Here is an 18,817-nt window from a genome sequence, read left to right as displayed (position 1 = left end):
AGTTTTGGGGGGACAGGGAGTGCTCCAGACACTGAAATTCTGGATGGTGGCGGCGATGCCAGATCTAAGCTAGTAATTAAGCTTAGAAGTGTCCATGCAGGTCCCCACATCTGTACCCTAAAGTTCAGAGTGGGGAAGGAACCTTGACAAAAGTCATGACACAATGTATAGATAAGTTCTTTTTAAGGTAATTTTAAGTGTATTTATGGCTCCCTCAGAGACCTATACAGTCAGACAGATCACTCAGATACCTGGCTTTATAGGTGGCTGGTTGTGGGAACAGTTTCAGTACAATGTTTAAAAATGTAACCATTCCTGAAACAGTTTTTCTGCAACATATACTGAATACACAGACTACATGATGGTGTAGGCAGTTTAAACGGTTTAGCAGTACTCTTTTGGGAGTGAATTTTCAATTCATCCAAGTTTTTGCCATTAGGAACAGAAGTAGTACACCTCTCCAATAGTGATGCTGAAGAAATGTTTATATATACTATATCATCATGTGTGTATATAATTCCAGGTGTGTACATAGACACGTGAATGGTAAAAGATAGTATGGATGCTTTCAGGCAGCAACAGCCAGAAAAATCGATGTGTGTAATCTATATTGTTCATAGCTAAAGAAGCCATTTTCTTGTGGTGTTTTTAAATGAAAATTAACAGTTTGGTAAAATGGGAAAAATCTACTTTGAGTATTTGTAGAGTATGCAGCTCTGTTTAGGAAGCCCCAAATGTTATGCCCTTGTACAGCTTTACTCCTACAATTTGGCATCTAGACCAGGAATTAGGAGAGTGTGTTTAGTTTACCTTTCACTCCCATGGTTATTTGAGCATCTTACAGAATAGCATTATATCTTTCACAAAATGAAATCCAGCCTTCGTTTTCCAGACCTAAGCCGTAATTACTAGGCGTATTTTTAGTCCTAAGCCCTATCTTACTATTCAGTTTGACAATACCTTAATTATATCTTGACACGGAATAGGAATCAACAGCTGAGGGCTCAGCTGTGGCATAAAACCACAGGCCTGTCTTGGAGGATGTTGTCACGCTGTCTCAGTAGAAGCTCTGGGAAACAAAGTATCTCCTAGATTGCCCAGGGAGCATGCCACTCTTAAATAGGGTGCAAGGTGAGGGTTCACCCCTCTATGATCGGTGTGGGAAGAAAGGACCACCAATCCCATTCCATCCCATCATTCCTCCTGATTCCTCTGATCTTTTAAAGGTAATTTTAAGTGTATTTATAGCTCCGTCAGGTCCAACAGGTCACTCAGATACCTGGGAACAGTTTCAGTACAATGTTTAAAAATGTAACCATTCCTGAAACAGTTTTTCTGCAACATATACTGAGCACACAGACTACATAATGGTGTAGGCATTTTAAGTGGTTTAGCAATACTCTTTTGGGAGTGAATTTTCAATTCGTCCAAGTTTTTGCCATTAGGAACAGAAGTAATTCTCCCCTCCAATAGTGATGCTGAAAAAATGTTTATATATATAGTACATCATCATGTGTGTATATAATTTCAGGTGTGTAAAGAAACTCCAGATATTCCAGTGAATCACTTGCTGTATGAGGATTAAGTGGTTCACTGAAATCTCTGGAGTTTCTTTACCCATGGTCCAGTTATACTTTGTGTTGAAAGTATATGGAAAAATATCTTCAGCACAAAAGGAAGTGTTAATACCATTATACAAAACACTGGTAAAGACCTCATCTGGAATACTGTGTGCAGTTCTGGTCTCCCAGGTTCAAGAAAGATTAATTCAAACTGGAACAGATGTACAGAAGGGCTACAAGGAATGGAAAACCTACTTTATGGGAGAAGAGCTTGGCTTGTTTAGCCTAGCCAAAAGAAGGCTGAGGGGAGATATGATTGCTCTCTATACATTCCAGAAAGATAAATACCAGGGAGGAAGAGCAGTTAAGTTAAGCACCAATGTGGACACAAGAATAAATGGACGTAAACTGGCCATCAACAAGTTTAGACTTGAAATTAGACAAAGGTTTCTAACCATCAGAGGAGTGAAGTTCTGGAACAGACTTCCAAGGGAAGCAGGGGCGGAAAAAACCTTAATTGGCTTCAGAACTGAGCTTGATAAGTTTATGGAGGGAATGGTATGATGAGACTGCCTACAATGGCATGTAGTGAATCTGTGACTGCTAGCAGCAAATATCTCCAATTGCTGGTGATGGGACACTAGATGAGGCGGGCTCCAAGTTACTACAGAGAATTCCTTCCCAGGTGTCTGGCTGGTGGGTCTTGCCCACATGCTCAGGGTCTAACTGATCACCATAGTTGGAGTCAGGAAGGAATTTTCTTCCTGCTCAGATTGGCAGAGACCCTGGGGGTTTTCCCCTTCTTCTGCAGCATGGGACACAGGTCACTTGCAGGTATAAACTAGTGTAAATGGCAGATTCTCTGTAACTTGAAGTCTTCAAGTCATGATTTGAGGACTTTAGTAACTCAGCCAGAGATTATGGGTCTATTACAGGAGTGGGTGGGTGAGGTTCTGTGGCCTGCAAGGTGCAGGAGGTCAGACTAAATGATCATGATAGTCCCTTCTGACCTTAAGGTCTATGAGTCAAGATCTTCTTCCTTTATGTACTGATCTTGCATGCATTTGCTTTCATAAGAAACTACCATCATATTTCACTGCTGTCTTTAAATTGGCTAAACTTGCTAAACATTTGTTTGTCAGCACTTTCTAACCAGTGCTTCCTCCTGGAGCTGCCATTTTCTCTTATCCCCTGGGATCCACCCACATAACTTACCACACGGTAAAAATAATAGCAGTTCTTGCATACCTATCAGTGGAAGAATTGGGCATGTGGCCTACATATGACAATGCTATAAATACTGCTCCATAGAGCAGGGATGTTTATGTGTAGCAGTGCAGCCAGTGTCCCCCTCAGGATCTTAAGATGTCACTTTTATAAAGCACCAAGATCTAGTTCCTTAAGAAATGGGAACACTGATGTTACTTCCAAAACAAACCTCTTGCTCAGGGCTATGATAATTTGCTGCTGTCATAACCCCAGGGCTCACTATAACATAAATTACAGCGTGAGGTGAATAGAAATGTGTTAAACTAATTATTAACATATTTTATATACAGGACAGCAAAAGGGAGCAGATGGCACACATGGCATAAATATTTATTGGCATATTTTCTTTAAGTATAAATCATAAGTGACAATTAATTACATCAAAACCAAAAGGAATAAGCCTTAATGAGAAGAAAACAGTCACAGCTGTCGCTGAAGCTGTGAAATACGGAGAGAGGACTCTGGCTGATTCACAAATGTAGCCATGCCATTAAAATAAGGGCAGTCTTTAAAAAAATGTATAAACCCACCAAGATATCTGAGTTATGGACCTTCTAAAATATAATTGGGATCAAATTTCAGATGTATTTTTTCATCAGCTCTTGCCAAAGTGCACTAAGCCCTCTTAGTATCATAAACACATGTTTTGAAGGGGTTTAAGTTTGAGGGGAAGAAAGCAGCTATTGAAAGCCATATCCTGGGCCCAGTTCACATGAACTGTAAGGCATCAGAAGACTCTGGAGGTCATGGAAGTTGTCTGTGCTCTGTAGGGTGACTAGACAGCAACTGTGAAAAATCGAGACAAGCGGTGGGGGGTAATGGGAGCCTATATAAGAAAAAGATCCAACAATTGGGACTGTCCCTATAAAATCGGGACATCTAGTCACCCTAGTGCTCTGGGCTGATTGCTCCTGTTGACAGTCAGCTACAGTTTGCAAGGGGAGCTGCTGAAACCTTCATCTGCTCTATTGGCAGCATTTGTGGAGCTACATAGGGTGCGGGGAGGGGATCTCAAGTAAATGAGCTTCCTGAACACTATAGGCAGACCCTCCCCCATCTCCCTTCAGGGAGAGAGGTTATTTCCACATTCCTATTGATTGATTGCAGAGAGCAAATATTCAAACTGACAACCCTCTTGCTTCTGATTGGCTGAGTGTTTACAGTTATCAGGTGAGTGGGTTGTTTGTGGCCCATTCAGTCAACACATACCACGTTAAGAACACAAAAGTGGTAACTGTGTTGCATACTGGCCACATATGTCCAGCTTCCCCGTAGCTGGTGCAGAGGATAGCCATCAGCAGCTGCTCTCAACTAATAAGATACTCCTTGAATTCAAATGGTAGAGGTTTGTGCTTTCAGGTTCAGTCCCTGTTGTTAGAAGTGGTGGTTCATTTTGGATATCTCAACTATTGAGGACCTAAACTACTGAGGTGTGCAAAAGCTGTACATGTTATAGGAAATTGGGGGGAGGGCAAAGAATTTTTAAAAAGCCACTGAACTGCAAACCTTACTCAAACATTTTGCATTAATTTGAAAGGGGTTGTTAACAATATAGAATCATGTTTCAGTGAGTTACTAAACTACAAGGGTAAATGGTCTGTACAGCACTGTGATCAAGCTCCATATAAGTGTCTGAAGGAGGGAGCTATTCTCTTTGCAGTGGGGATGTTTATTTTTCTATAGTTGCTATGTTTTAAGTGAAGTTAAGTGAAAAGATAAATACAAAATGAAGAAAAGAGAGTGCTCAATACTGTTCTTTTGCTCCCCGTATCTATTGTCATTGCAGTTGTCCTCTGTCACAAGAATGTGAGCACAGCACAGGATGCCAGGAAACCATTAATTCTAATCGCAGTGCTTAACCTCTGTTTCCCCATTTGTACAAAGGAGATAATACCTATCCCACAGGCTACTGTGAGGATTAGTTAGTTCATGTTTGTGTTTCACCTTGAAGATACACAGCACTAAGTATTGTTTTTACATCAGCAAAAAAAACAAACAAAAACCCCTTTCCACTCCTGACCCAAACCAAAAGGATATTATTCAAGTAGTAATTGCCCATCTCAAGATGAATCTGACTGTTTATCAGATGAGTGAGGCAGAGAAATAAGATCGGTCCATTAACATTAATGAGTTATACGTGCACACTGACGAGAATGAGACCAGCCTGGTTATTTGAGAACCTGACGGGGCTAACAGATTATTTATATGGCCCCAAAATAACAAAGATTGAAGTAGAGGAGCGGGAAAGTGTCTAATTACCTTCCACTCGCACTCCCAGAAGAGGCAATTGTCACTTTCTCCTCAGCTATCCACAGGACTGGAGAAAAGGAAGGATCAGGCTAGCCTAGAAGTTGCTGTGTCCCCACAGGGCTCTGCATCTTTGCTGATATTGCTTGGACTTTAAGGCCAACACTGAATTCTCCTGTTGATAGTGGAGCCTTCATGCAAACTAGTGTACTCCATTGACTACAGTGCAGATGCTCATGATTTACATTAGTACAAGTGAGAGCTAAGTAAGGCCAAAGAGGCACCCACTACAAGTATGTACTAGACATAGAGATGGCCAAAAAGCAAGAATTGCACTATGTGAAAAATTGAGGTTTCAGAATTATTTTTTTGTTCCACATTGAAATGAAACTATAGCCTTTGCAAAATTGGTGAAAAGCCAGGCAAGAAAGGATAGTCAGTTGCGTGGTGGTTAGGGTGTTCACATGAGCAAGTCCATGATCTGAATCAGGTAGTGTAGGAACATGAACCTGGGTCTCTCACATCCCCAGTGAGCACCCTGACCTCCAAGCTATTGACACACATCTTTCTTCTCTCCCCCACGACTTCTCCCAATGGATAAGGCAAAAGCATTCTTCTTCATAATTGAACTTATCTCATCCTGCATCTACTTCTTTAGCAAATCAAACACCTTCTGCCCAGTGTTCTCATTTCTACATTTTTCAGCTGGTTTCTCTGCCAAAGGCATGCTGGCAAGTATGGAGGTTAAACACAAGCAGCACTACATTTAAATTTGTATGGATAATTAGTTCAAATACCTTCCAAAAGCAAGTCATTTTTATTCTGTGTAAATAACATGCTATTCCAAATACCTCACTTGCTACACTCAGTTTCACATCTCCTTTAATCATTAACTATTAAGGAACAAGTTCTGTCATGTGTGGGGTGAGCAGGGGTGCTTAGTGGAGTTGGGCCCTACAATGCTACTGTCATCAATACATAGTCCTAACTCTTAATAACATTAATGGGAGTGAAGAGAATCAATGTCAGGAAAATCAGCCTAAATTAAGATTAGATGTAGCATCTTTTGTCATAAAGGCAAATAATTTTTCCATTTCTGAGTTGCCTTCTGCCAAGAATCTCCAAGCACTTTAAAAAGATTACTGTGTTAATCCTCATAACAACTGGTGAAGCAGGGAGGCATTATCTCTAGGTACAGATGGGAACACTGAGGCACATTGAAATTATGTGATTTACACACACACACACACACACACACACACACACACACACACGCCACAAGATGTCTCAGCAAATCAGTGGTAGAGCAGGGAACAGAACCCAGAGTTCCTGAATGCAAGCCTCATGCTTTGAATACTATCCAGTGCCACTGCTGAGATGGAACCACATGGACATATGGGAAAAGCAAACATTATTAATCAAGAAGATCAGGTGAAAACTCCCCAAAAGATTTCCTTTTACACTGAATATATTTGAGTTGGCAATTTATGTCAGATACAATCAAGGTCTGTCTCAAAACACCACCAGGAAATGTACTTTTTCTTTGTACCAACCTGCTGAAATGTCACAAGCCTCACCTCCTCAGCATGAATACATTCATAAGAAATTAAGTTAAAAAGATCATCCCTTGAAAAGGAAGAATTGAATGGGGGAGAGCAATGTGTTAACCATTATCAAACTCTGGCAGTGGGGGGAAGCCAGATGTAATGACACAGACATCAATTCTGTTACTCTGTTCTGGTTCTGTACTTCAGTGATCTATTGGCTGCAAAAATAAGCTTCTGTCTGGTGACAGTCTGTAATCAAACGTGTGCACATGCCCAATAAGAGGTTTAGATACAGTATACGTGGGACAATGGGGAAGAAGATGTTACTGTTGAAACCTAGCAGCCTCTCTGCAGAAGAAGCCAGCAGCAGAACTTCTCCCCATGATTGTGCCTCAAATAAACCAATGCAGTATTTCAGGGTGGTAGAAAACTGGGCTTTTCTTCCTCTTCAAACTAAAGGTGCATATAACAATGGTGCTCAGAACAAATATAGCACCCTTCAGTCAAGAATCAGCATATTCTACAAAGCTGGCTATTATCATTCCCATTTTACAGACATGGAAGTGATGCCCAGAGGTCACTCAGCAAGTCACTGGCACAACTCCTGGTTCTCCCAATCTATTCTCTAAATACTAGGGTAGGCTGCCCACTCCCATCGCTGCCCTTTCAATACTGTCAATTATAATCAGTCCTCTATCTACCAGATAGTGTCCAGCTAACCATCATAATTTGTATTGCTTTGGCTGGCTCATTACCCCAATCTAGTTTACAGTTGACAGAGGAATGATACAGAACAGTATATAGTGGCAAGTATCAGAGGGGTAGCCATGTTAGTCTGGATCTGTAAAAGCAGCTAAGAATCCTGTGGCACCTTATAGACTAACAGAGGTTTTGAAGCATGAGCTTTCATGGGTGACTCTAGCTCAGGAACCAATCCATGCAACAAACCTCAATGCCAACTCTTCCCACGTATCTACACCAGCGACACCATCACGGGACCTAACCAGATCAGCCACACCATCACCGGTTCATTCACCTGCACGTCCACCAATGTAATATACGCCATCATATGCCAGCAGCGCCCCTCTGCTATGTACATCGGCCAAACTGGACAGTCTCTACGGAAAAGGATAAATGGATACAAATCAGATATTAGGAATGGCAATATACAAAAACCTGTAGGAGAACACTTCAACCTCCCTGGCCACGCAATAGCAGATCTTAAGGTGGCCATCCTGCAGCAAAAAAACTTCAGGACCAGACTTCAAAGAGAAACTGCTGAGCTTCAGTTCATCTGCAAATTTGACACCATCAGCTCAGGATTAAACAAAGACTGTGAATGGCTTGCCAACTACAAAACCAGTTTCTCCTCCCTTGGTTTTCACACCTCAACGGCTAGAACAGGGCCTCATCCTCCCTGATTGAACTAACCTTGTTATCTCTAGCCTGCTTCTTGCTTGCATATGTATACCTGCCCCTGGAAATTTCCACTACATGCATCCGACAAAGTGGGTATTCACCCACGAAAGCTCATGCTCCAATACGTCTGTTAGTCTATAAGGTGCCACAGGATTCTTTGCTGCTTTTACAGTATATAGTGGCTCTGTCCAGTGGATAGGGCAATGACTTAGGAGTTAGTAGACTCAAGTTCTCTTCTTGGCTTTCATACTGACAACCTGTGGGACATTAGGCAAGTAATTTCACTTCTGCGCTTCAATTCTCTCCTCTGTAAAATGAGCCTGGTACCATTCTTTGTAAAGCATCTTGAAATCTGTGGATGAAAAAATATTTAAGGGCTAGGTGTCATTAAATGTAAAGTTTTCAGGTGGGGGAAATGAATGAACTCAGTTTGCCAGGAATACAGAGATGTAGACTGCTTTCCTGAAACCATAAGTGCTAGAATCATAAAGTACTTCCTGGAGAATTTAATCCCTCTTGCTGTACTAGTGCAGGGAAGTCCTCTGCCCCAACTGCTTAAATGTTTACAGTATGGATCCTGGCCTCAGATGTCAGCAACACAGCCTCTGCTTGAAGCTGGACATGGATAGCTTGATACAAAATCTTGCCCTGTTTGGTCTGGCCAGCTTTTAAACATCTACAGATCTTGCATATGCAAAGTACTGTTTTTGTCATTTTACACATGAGATTCATTACTACTATCCACACATTGTCTGCGTTATGACTGTATTATATGTATACAGTATCTTCTAGTTCAGCTACTTCTCATGCTTATCTTATTAAGAAGCTATCACTGTCTACCAAGAGAGGTGCTTGAAAAGTGCTTTGTTTTGAAAACCTCAATAAGAGATTAATAAGAAGATACGCTTCCTTCCAGCTAAATATGAATTCAATTAATATATTACCTCATGTAAACACCATGGTCTTGGCCTAATAATTTCAGGTTTTTGCTATAGCAGTGAAAAAATAAATCCGAGTCATGGGAACTGCAGATAAAGAAAAAAAAATTAATTTCGAAGTGCAGCCATGCCTCCCCTCCTAATTATGCAGTGGCATTTAGGGTTCTGAGAGCATATATTTAAGATGTCAAATTAACTGAATTGATGAATCTTTCTGATACAGCTGAACAACAAGTTCTACGAGCATTGGAGTGCTGGTGATTCATGATTTCATTTTCAGACAAATGTATGGGATCAGAGAAGTGCCTTTTTCTATTCCTTTGCAAATCCACTGAAATCTGGCCAAGATATAGGCCTCTGGAAATAGTCACTGCTTGTACATGCTCAGCAGAAGTTTGTTACTAAATTCTCCAAAGAATCCATCTGTGCTCAGCAGGGTTCCAAAGCCTAGGGCAGAGTAGGACTTTTCCAGGCAATTGTATAGGGAGACAGTTTCTCCTATACCCCCCTTCTTGTGCCCAGGAGTAAACAGCCTGGCCCCAGCACAGAGGAATGAGGAAGAGCCAGGGACAGGCTGGGGTGAGAGACCTTAATTCTGCTTTCCCAATGTTTGGGTGCTTGATTTTGCACCCTATTCTTGTTTGTATGTAATAGTGAACATTTATCTTACAATGAGCCCAGACAAAGCCCTCAGACCTCCAGGTTTCCCAGAGTTTTTCCTTTTTAGGTTTCTGCCTCCACTCCCTCAGAGAAAGGAGTCCCGTCTGTTTTTATACACTTGTCATTCAAGGCTCACACTCTAGCCAATCTCTTATTTTCTTTAAAAAGAGGACTTGTCCTAAACAAAGCATGCATAGGACCCAGTCCTGCAGCCCCTTTTCCCTGGAGTAGGAAGCTGAATAATTTGCCTCACAGTAGCCCCATAATAGTGTTGATGCTCCTTCCCTGTTTTTTCAGCTCTTCCCTCTTAACTGGAAATCCCAGCATATGACCCTGAAAAGCTGCGCTGATAAATCTATTTATTTGTATTCTTGTAGGAGTGAGTTGAAGAGTTAAATGTTGTTGTTTGGTTTTCCTGGAGGAAAAGTTGTGGTGGCACCTACACATTGTATTCTCTTATTCCAAATCTGTGTCACCTTGAAAATTAAGAAAGTAGAATATAAACCATTACTGTCAGGAAGCCATCAGTGGTCCTCATACTGCCACATTATACTCTGGAATATTGGTTCTCAACCTTAAGGGAATTGTACCAGCATAGTCTACTGCAACTACCATTTCCCATTCATTTCTACATGTAGCCTACAACAAAGACTTCTACATAGGGCTGTTGATTAATCTCAGTTAACTCACACGATTAACTCAAAAAAATTAATCATGATTAAAAAAAATAATTGTGATTAATCGCACAGTTAAGCAATAGAATACCAATTGAAATGTATTAAATATTTTTGGATGTTTTCTACATTTTCAAATATATTGATTTCAATTACAACACAGAATAGAAAGAGTACAGTGCTCACTTAATATTATTCTTATTACAAATAATTGCACTGTAAAAATGATAAACAAAAGAAATAGTATTTTTCAATTCACCTCATACAAGTACAGTACTGCAATCTGTTTATCATGAAAGTGCAACTTACAAATGTAGCATTTTTTGTTACATAACCACACTCAAAAATAAAACAGTGTAAAACTTTAGAGCCTACACATCCACTCAGTCCTACATCTTGTTCAGCTCATCGCTAAAAGAAACAAGTTTATTTACATTTACAGGAGATAATGCTGCCCATTTCTTAATTACATCACCTGAAAGTGAGAACAGGCATTCGCATGGCACTGTTGTAGCTGTCGTCACAAGATATTTACGTGCCAGATACGCTAAAGATTCATATGCCTCTTCATGCTTTGGCCATCATTCCAGAGGACATGCTTCCATGCTGATGCTGCTCGTTAAAAAAATGTGTTAATTAAATTTGGGACTGAACTCCTTTGGGAAGAATTGTATGTCTCTGGCTCTATTTTACCAACATTCTGCCATATATTTCATTTTATAGTACTCTCAGATGATCACTTGGCACATGTTCAATGCTGCAGTTTTGATAAAACGCAAAGAAGGTACCAATATGAGCTTTCTAAAGATAGCTACAGCACTCGACCCAAGATTTAAGAATCTGGAGTGCCTTCCAAAATCTGAGAGTGATGGGGTGTGGAGCATGCTTTCAGAAGTCTTAAAAGAGCAACACTCTGATGCAGAAACTACAGAACCTGAACCACCAAAAAAGAAAATCAACCTTCTGCTGGTGGCATCTGACTCAGATGATGAAAATGAACATGCGTCAGTCCGCACTGCTTTGGATCATTATCGAGCAGAACTTGTCATCAGCATGGATGCATGTCCTCTGGAATGGTAGTTGAAGCATGAAGGGACATATGAATCTTTAGCGCATCTGGCATGTAAATATCTTGCAATGCCAGTTATAACAGTGCCATGGAAATGCCTGTTCTCATTTTCAGGTGACACTGTAAACAAGAAGCGGGCATCATTATCTTCTGCAAATGTAAACAAACTTGTTTGTCTGAGCAATTGGCTGAACAAGAAGTAGGACTGAGTGGACATGTAGGCACTAAAGTTTTACATTGTTTTATTTTTGAATGCAGGGTTTTTTTTGTATATAATTCTACATTTGTAAGTTCAACTTTCATTATAAAGAGATTGCATAATAGTACTTGTATTAGATTAATTGAAAAATACGATTTTTGTTTTTTTTACAGTGCAAATATTTGTAATAAAAATAAATATTAAGTGAGCACTGTACAGTTTGTATTCTGTGTTGTAATTGAAATCAGTATATTTGAAAATGTAGAAAACACCCAAAAATATTTAAATAAATAGTATTCTATCATTTAATCATGCAGTTAATTTTTTTAATTGCTTTTCAGCCCTATTTCTAAGCTCAGTGGCTAAGGCTTCCGGGCATCCCAACTCCGCAGTGAGTGAGAGAATACAAAATTGTATAGGAGATGCACATCAGGGTTATGTTAGGAAGGAGAAACAGCTTAAAGTATCAGTTCTGGAAGTCTAAAGTGTACTTGTAATTGCATGAACAACACTGGGAAGTACTACTATATAGCAGAAGTGCGACAGACTCTTGTTTGCTTTGATTTTAAAAAAGTAACTTTTCTGAGATAGTCACACTTCAACTTTGGATCCAAAGGCACAAGTATAATGCAGCACCTCATATTTCCATCTAGCTGAAGTATGTGCTTATGCTTTGTTACCACTTACTCATGCCCTCTGGAGACCCAAAAGAGTTGGAGCTTGAGGTTATTCAACATCCCTGCCTGCCAGTGTGATGGAATGTTTTCTCTTGACATCTTTGTTTAGTGAAATCATTTGCATAAAATTAGGCTTAACATTTATTCCGTCATTCTTTTGAGTTCTAAAAATACCATTAGTGCACTGTAAAACTATTTAGTATGAACAGATAAGGGGGATGGATTTAAATACTATATTTTAATGATCTTCCTTTGCCTCTCCATGACTGTTGCTAATGTTTTTTTATTTGTAGTAAATTATAGTTTATTTATAATAGTTTAGAGCAGCACTACATAATCATTGACAGGTCAGAATCTATGACATTTTCATAATATAATTGAACTCAAAGAGGGAAGTTTCAAAAATGTCCACAAAATCTTCTCACTGTTTTTTCAGCCATATGGAAGCATTTTCAACTTTGGAGACATATACATGAAGTCCCCTGGATGGTTAAATTATTGTAGATCACATCTGCCAAGAGTCTTAATGTTTGTGTTGTAGGATGAAGGGGGAACCACAGTGCCATAGAGATCAGGGGAGCCAAGAGGACCCTCAACAGATCTCAGATCTAAACGTATTCCTGCTCATTCTGTGGAGAAACCAGCTCCTCTGTGACCCCCACATGCTATGAAACAATCAGAGGAAGACAAAAAAGTTCCCAGCACATGGGTTTTTCCATGGCAACAGTCTGGCCCTTTTTTTAGTGTAAGCCTCTGTATAACTAGGAAGAGGAAGATGTTTGGAGATAAAATTAATGTTAAAGTTAAGTGGTCGCATCTTCTTTTGCGCCAGCATTGGTTTAGTTCAGCCATCATCATATTGAGAGTGGCCCTGGAATGAGATTTATTGGTTTTGTTAAACATCATAGATAAATTATTTAGTGTTCAGAGACTGCACTTGACATTTAAATGGTTACAGAAGAATGTCAGTAGGTAGAAGGGGTCGCAATTGAGTCATTTGAACAGAAATGGGTAATATAGACATAAGCTTTTATAAAGAATTATATTAACGTGATAACCAAGTTTCAGTAATAAGTCAGAAATAATAAAAGGAGAAACAAAATTAAATACTGAAAGCTTATCAGAAGCATCCCATGAAAGAGTGGAGATATGGAGATAGGTCAGTTGGTGCTAATCAAATGAATAGTACATTTGGTTTCAATTGTTGTTTTCTGTAAGAATTTTCTTGTCTTCATTCCTGACTGCATTATTTTAATAAAAAACAGTGTTTGACTGTCCCTGCCTGACATGGATAGCATTTTACTTCTATAACGCTAGCCAGATGTACATAAAATAATAAGTTATTTCTTGCAGTTGCTGTCGGTATGATCCATCCAAAGCTCATTGAATTAGAAAGGCTCCCTTTGAAATCACTCCAATTTAAATCAATGGGCTTTGAGTCAAGCCTCAAGTTGCTAGGACTCCAATCCTGCAACTTCTAGAACAGGAATGGACTGAGACACACAGCCTCATTGACCCACAGTGGAGCCCTGACTGGTGCTGTTGGGCACAGAAATAATGAGTAACCAGTACTGCCAGTTCTGATTTTATTATTATGGCTTATGATTTTTGGAGCATTTTTTACCAGTCTCATGAAAACATGATGAAAGGCTGATAACTCACCAGGTTTCCCTTACTTAAAATTGTCACCATATCCTATTACTGTCAGTGGAGCTGAAGCCAGCAAGGCCACCATTCCCTTACTATCTATCTGCATGTGGAAGTGAGGCTGCCCTTGATAAAGTTGGCTGCCACATCCCACTGTTTTCACTGAGATTGAAGCCATGCCCACAGTCAAAATGGCTGCCCCCTATCATGGGGAGGAGGGCTAGTCAGGACCCAGGGACTGAGAGGAGCAGCAGAGACACTGTGAAAAGCAGATGGGGAGAGTGAGGGTGAACAGGAGGCAGATTTAGAATTTGAAAAGGAATGGGATGCAGAGGCATGTGGAGAGCAGGTGGGAGGCTGAGGGGTGGAAGATGGAGGGGACAGAATGGCATCTCCCCCAGCCTGGGGGTAGTGGTAGATACAAGGAGTCCCCTCTGAGCAGCCAGGGGAAAGCAATGTTGCCAACTCTAATTAATTGATCATGAGTCATGGGATTTTGGCACCTGTAGGAGAAGCTCTAATGATAATGGAAGAAGCTCTTCCGGTCCCTTGCTTTTCAGTACATGGGCAGAGCTCTGTACAAGAGCCTTGGGGCTGAGGAAACAGATAAGCCCTAACTTCAAGTATGGCCCTAGAGCACAAAGAGAGTCCTGGGGCAGTAGTAGGCTGAGACATATTGCTGTTGGGTCAAGACAGTAATAGGTAATGAATGGACAGTTCCCACTTTTCAGGGATAAGGAGAGGGTAAGGGGAGTTGGGGGGGGGAGGGTGCAAGCCAGGAAGATTCATGCATTTTTTGTGCATTAAAGGTCAACTTTTCAACCTGAAATTATCTCTCACACACACATACTACTACTACTACTACTACTACTACTGCTACTACAGTAGAGAGGAGTTGTAAAGCCAAAAGATTCAGATAATTGTTTTTAATGTGATTTTTTTTAAATATTGGGGGGGAGGGGTGGCAAATCTCGTTATTTTTTCTCTCTTGAGTTTGGCAATACTGAGCAACTGTTTCAATCATATTCCTAGATTTATTTATGTGGTAATGTCAACATAAGGCATTAATTTTGAAAGCTTTGCTTTTGTTGGAGGTTGTGGTGAACTGAGCAAAACCACAAATCCCCCAGTAAGATCCATATGGGTAGGCCTTTATGCCTGTTCATATAGGCACAGTCAGTATTGCCAACCCCAAATGTTAAAAAAATAAATAAATCAGGAGATTAGCTTAAAAATCATACTTTTTAGGTTTGGGGTTCTTTGTATTTGTCTTTTTTTTTTAGTTTTAAGCCTGAAGAGTACGCTCATGTTACATTTTTAAAGCTCTTCTCCACAATCATGAAAGCTAAAATTTTGTTATGTATTGAAAGCTGAAATTCTCATGTAATCACGTGTCTCCAGAAACTGGAGCTTTAAGAAAATACATCACTCTAAAAAATCACAAAAATTAGCAGCACTGCCTAGGGATCCATGCAGGAAGGCATGTACTGCCTATTAGGTCACTGAACGTTTGGCATCTAAATTTTACTTTAAATTGGCAGAAATCTTTCAAGTAAAAACAAATGCAAGTTTCTGTTTGGAGGCTTTGTGAATCAGCATTTTGATGGCCATCAAAACAACTGATCCTGCCATAGAGAGAGAAAAAACAGATGGCTGCATTGTTAGAATCAGCTGAAAGAGGCATTTTATTCTAGTCTCACAGAAGTCAGAAATATGTAGATGTAGTTGACCATTTTCAAAGACACAAAGCTTAAACAAAATTTCTGGGAAAAGTTTGCCATATAGCTTTTCCTTTAGTATTTCCTATGGGTTATATTTTGCTCTGTCTCAAAGATATATAAAGTGAATTTTTTTCCCCTTAGGTTTTAGCTGACTTCAGCTTCCATGGGAGATTGACATGCAGCTGTATATTTATATCATCCTCCTGAGTGAAGGCTTTGAGAAGTTATATTTGGTTATTGTGCTATGGGGAAATTATGGTGATTTAAACCATCTTTCCTAAAGACAGATGGAGATTCTGATCAGGAGTTAAGTCCATTGTTATTCCATATTTGCACTAGCAAAACTAAATCAGAACGTGGCTCAATATTCTGAAGATTTCTATCACAGGAGAGTGTTATTCCTGAGGGCAAAAATGAATGAGGAGAGACACTATATGAGATTGTTTTAAAACATTTTTGACTCTATTAAAAATCTTTACAAGTGACTTTGCAAGTAATTAAAGTGATCATGGAATTAAATATTCCCTGCAACTGTAACTTTACAGTTTTGCTTTTACAAGTAGATAAAACTGTTAGTGGTTAGCACTAGAATATTAATAATACATCAAAAATCATAATAAGCTTTCTAGAATCAGCAGTTCTCCTTACAGTACAATATGGAAGAATATGGGGAGAATATACATGGGCAGTCTTCAGTTACTAATAATTTTAGCATGAAGTGCTTCCCTGAACAGTTACAGTAACATTAATGCATACCACAAGGTCCATGCTTCATAGTGCACAATGAGCAAGAAAAGGTACAAACAATGGATTCACTGAAAATTAAAAGGTATCATAATTGCATCATCCTGGCTAGGGCACAGCTGAAAACTCCAACCCATACTTCTCAAATCCTGTCACCCATGTAGACTTCCTTCCCACTCCATATGCTGGACTTCTAGAAGAGTAAAGCACTAGTTGGAAGACCTTTAAAATGAACACAAGAATTACTTACCAGCAGCACAGGAGTTCTCCAGTGACAGCATAGCAGTAGCTGGCCGCCCCACACCATGGAGATGCAGTCACCAGGCTTCATTTCCCCCCTTCTCAATGGCATTTCCAGGCTGGTAGAATGATTTTGCGTTTAATTATTTGGCCAAATGCATTAAGAGACCTCCCCTTTCAGGGTAAGCAGAATTCCAAACACAAAACAACCTTCAGCCTTTCCCTAGGCTCAATAGTCCATCAGCCCCCCGTAAGCCAAACAGTCATAGGGCTACCCAGCTCAGATAGCTTAACTAGCTCTTTCTCCCAGGGTCTATGTTCTATCTGCTCCCAGGCCTTTTCTACAGCTTCTTCTGGGTCTGGGGCTAAGTGCTTCTCTCACCTCTCTGGGTGGAGAGCCTTATATCAGCTCAGGGAGGGCGGAGGGCTTGATCCTTTCTCAGCAATCCCCCACATTTTCACACCTAGGCTGATGAAAGGCTGCCCTTTATATGTCCCAGAGGGCCTGGCTCTTAGTTACCTGCTCTCTCAGTCATGTGATTGGAAGAGAGCAGGAGGGAACCAGGCATAGGCCAGAGCTGGGACTTTAACCCCTTAAAGGCCCAGCTTACTCTGTTAGAGACAACATTTACATATTAGCAGCCAAGCATATTTATAAAAGTCTCCCTTTGTGGGTTGGTACTATGGGTGAAAATCACCTGCATAGAGAGGGCCCACAGGTCATAGGCATCAATTAAGCTTAACTAAGAGCTTAACTGGAACTTAACAGGCTTCATGCTGACCTTCTGCACAGGTGAATTTCAGATTTCATATGTTTTATAAGTTTCTCTACTGGCTCTGCTGCAATAAGTTATACATCATGCACAGTGTCCTTAGAAGCAGTGAATATGTAAATACACAGCACCTGGAGACAGACTTTAGCTCTGCTGGGAAGGTAATATATAGTTAAAGTCTAAGGTATATACAACCTGGTTTTTTTTTAATTATTATTTTTGTTTCATAGGAAGCTCTACATCTTTTTGCCAAAAGTGACAAATACAGTAACTCCTCACTTAATGTTGTACTTAGGTTCCTGAAAAATGCAACTTTAAATGAAACAATGTTAAACGAATCCAATTTTCCCATGACATTTAAGGTAAATGTGAGGGGTCAGGTTCTAAGGAAATTTTAGGGGAGAGAAAAAAGGCATTATATACTGTACAGTACAGTACTGTACTGTGGTTGGGAAGTGCCCCTGGCTTACCCCACACAGGCACAGCCCGCTGCAGGCAAGGACACTAGGAAGCACCTTCGCAGCAGCAGGGGCAGCTTCCCCGGAGAAGAACAGATGCCGACTTTGCCGGGAATGCTCCAGGCCCGCCTCTTCATGTCCCCGCTCCAATCCAGGGCCACCTCTTCCCACTCCCACTCCACCTCCTCTCCGGAGCACACTGCATCCCTGCTCCTTCCCACCCCACCTGAAAGTCCTAACCACCACCAAACAGCTGTTTAGCGGCACTTAGGATTTTCTGGGAGGGAGGAGGAGGATTGGAGATGTAGCACTTCCCCGCTCCTATAAAAGTCTCCCTTTGTGGGTTGGTACTAGCTAACACCAACCTAACCTCAACCTCTTTTCCTAATCTATACAATTAAAACATTTTTTTCAAATTATGAATTATACCTCAGTGTCCTTTTACTATATTATGACTGAGGTCACTCAGTGATAACACTCATATGCTTATCAACCAATATAAGTCACTGCACCTAATATATTTCATTAATATCAGGCAAGCCAAAAACCATGAGTGATTTTAGATTCAGTTTTCTCCTTTCATGTCCATTAAACTGGACAGATATATTCTTAGTGGGTCTCTTAGACTCTGGCAGTACTTTGGGGCCAGTTAAAATAGCAAAAATCAAGCAAATTCTGCAATACATTTCAATAACTACTGGCACAACATTTATCTGTGCAATAGTTGCCTATAGCTTCACATCTGAAAAGTCCACTCAAGTGCAGAATGGCAGGAAATTCCAGTAATAAGGCAATGTAATAAATCAGTGTCTATGAAATGTGCAGCTTTCAGTGTATTCAGATATATAGGATGCAGTACTGCTTTAGGCATAAATATAATAAATGCACTTGGTTATCAAATTTAAAAAATATGAAGGAAACAAGCTGTGACTTTAAGTAATGCGTATACCTGCACATGATTCTCCTTCTTCTA

General features: G+C 40.2%; 2 protein-coding genes across 6 annotated transcripts in view; one reads left to right on the top strand and one right to left on the bottom strand.

Moving 5' to 3' along the window:
- SPHKAP (SPHK1 interactor, AKAP domain containing) overlaps window positions 1-18,817 on the top strand; it is a 103,907-nt gene that overhangs the window by 51,893 nt on the left and 33,197 nt on the right. The window lies entirely within an intron of this gene.
- LOC127056372 (uncharacterized) overlaps window positions 7,860-18,817 on the bottom strand; it is a 62,596-nt gene continuing 51,638 nt past the window's right edge. The window contains exon 2 of the mRNA XM_050964150.1: window positions 7,860-8,012. The gene's annotated coding sequence lies outside the window, so the exon portion shown is untranslated. The remainder of the gene's footprint in view (window positions 8,013-18,817) is intronic.

This window comes from Gopherus flavomarginatus, chromosome 8 (assembly GCF_025201925.1).
Source record: "Gopherus flavomarginatus isolate rGopFla2 chromosome 8, rGopFla2.mat.asm, whole genome shotgun sequence".
In the NCBI taxonomy this organism is placed as follows: Eukaryota; Metazoa; Chordata; order Testudines; family Testudinidae; genus Gopherus; species Gopherus flavomarginatus.
Note: the sequence above shows the minus strand (reverse complement) of the source record. Positions and strands in the feature narration are given on the sequence as shown.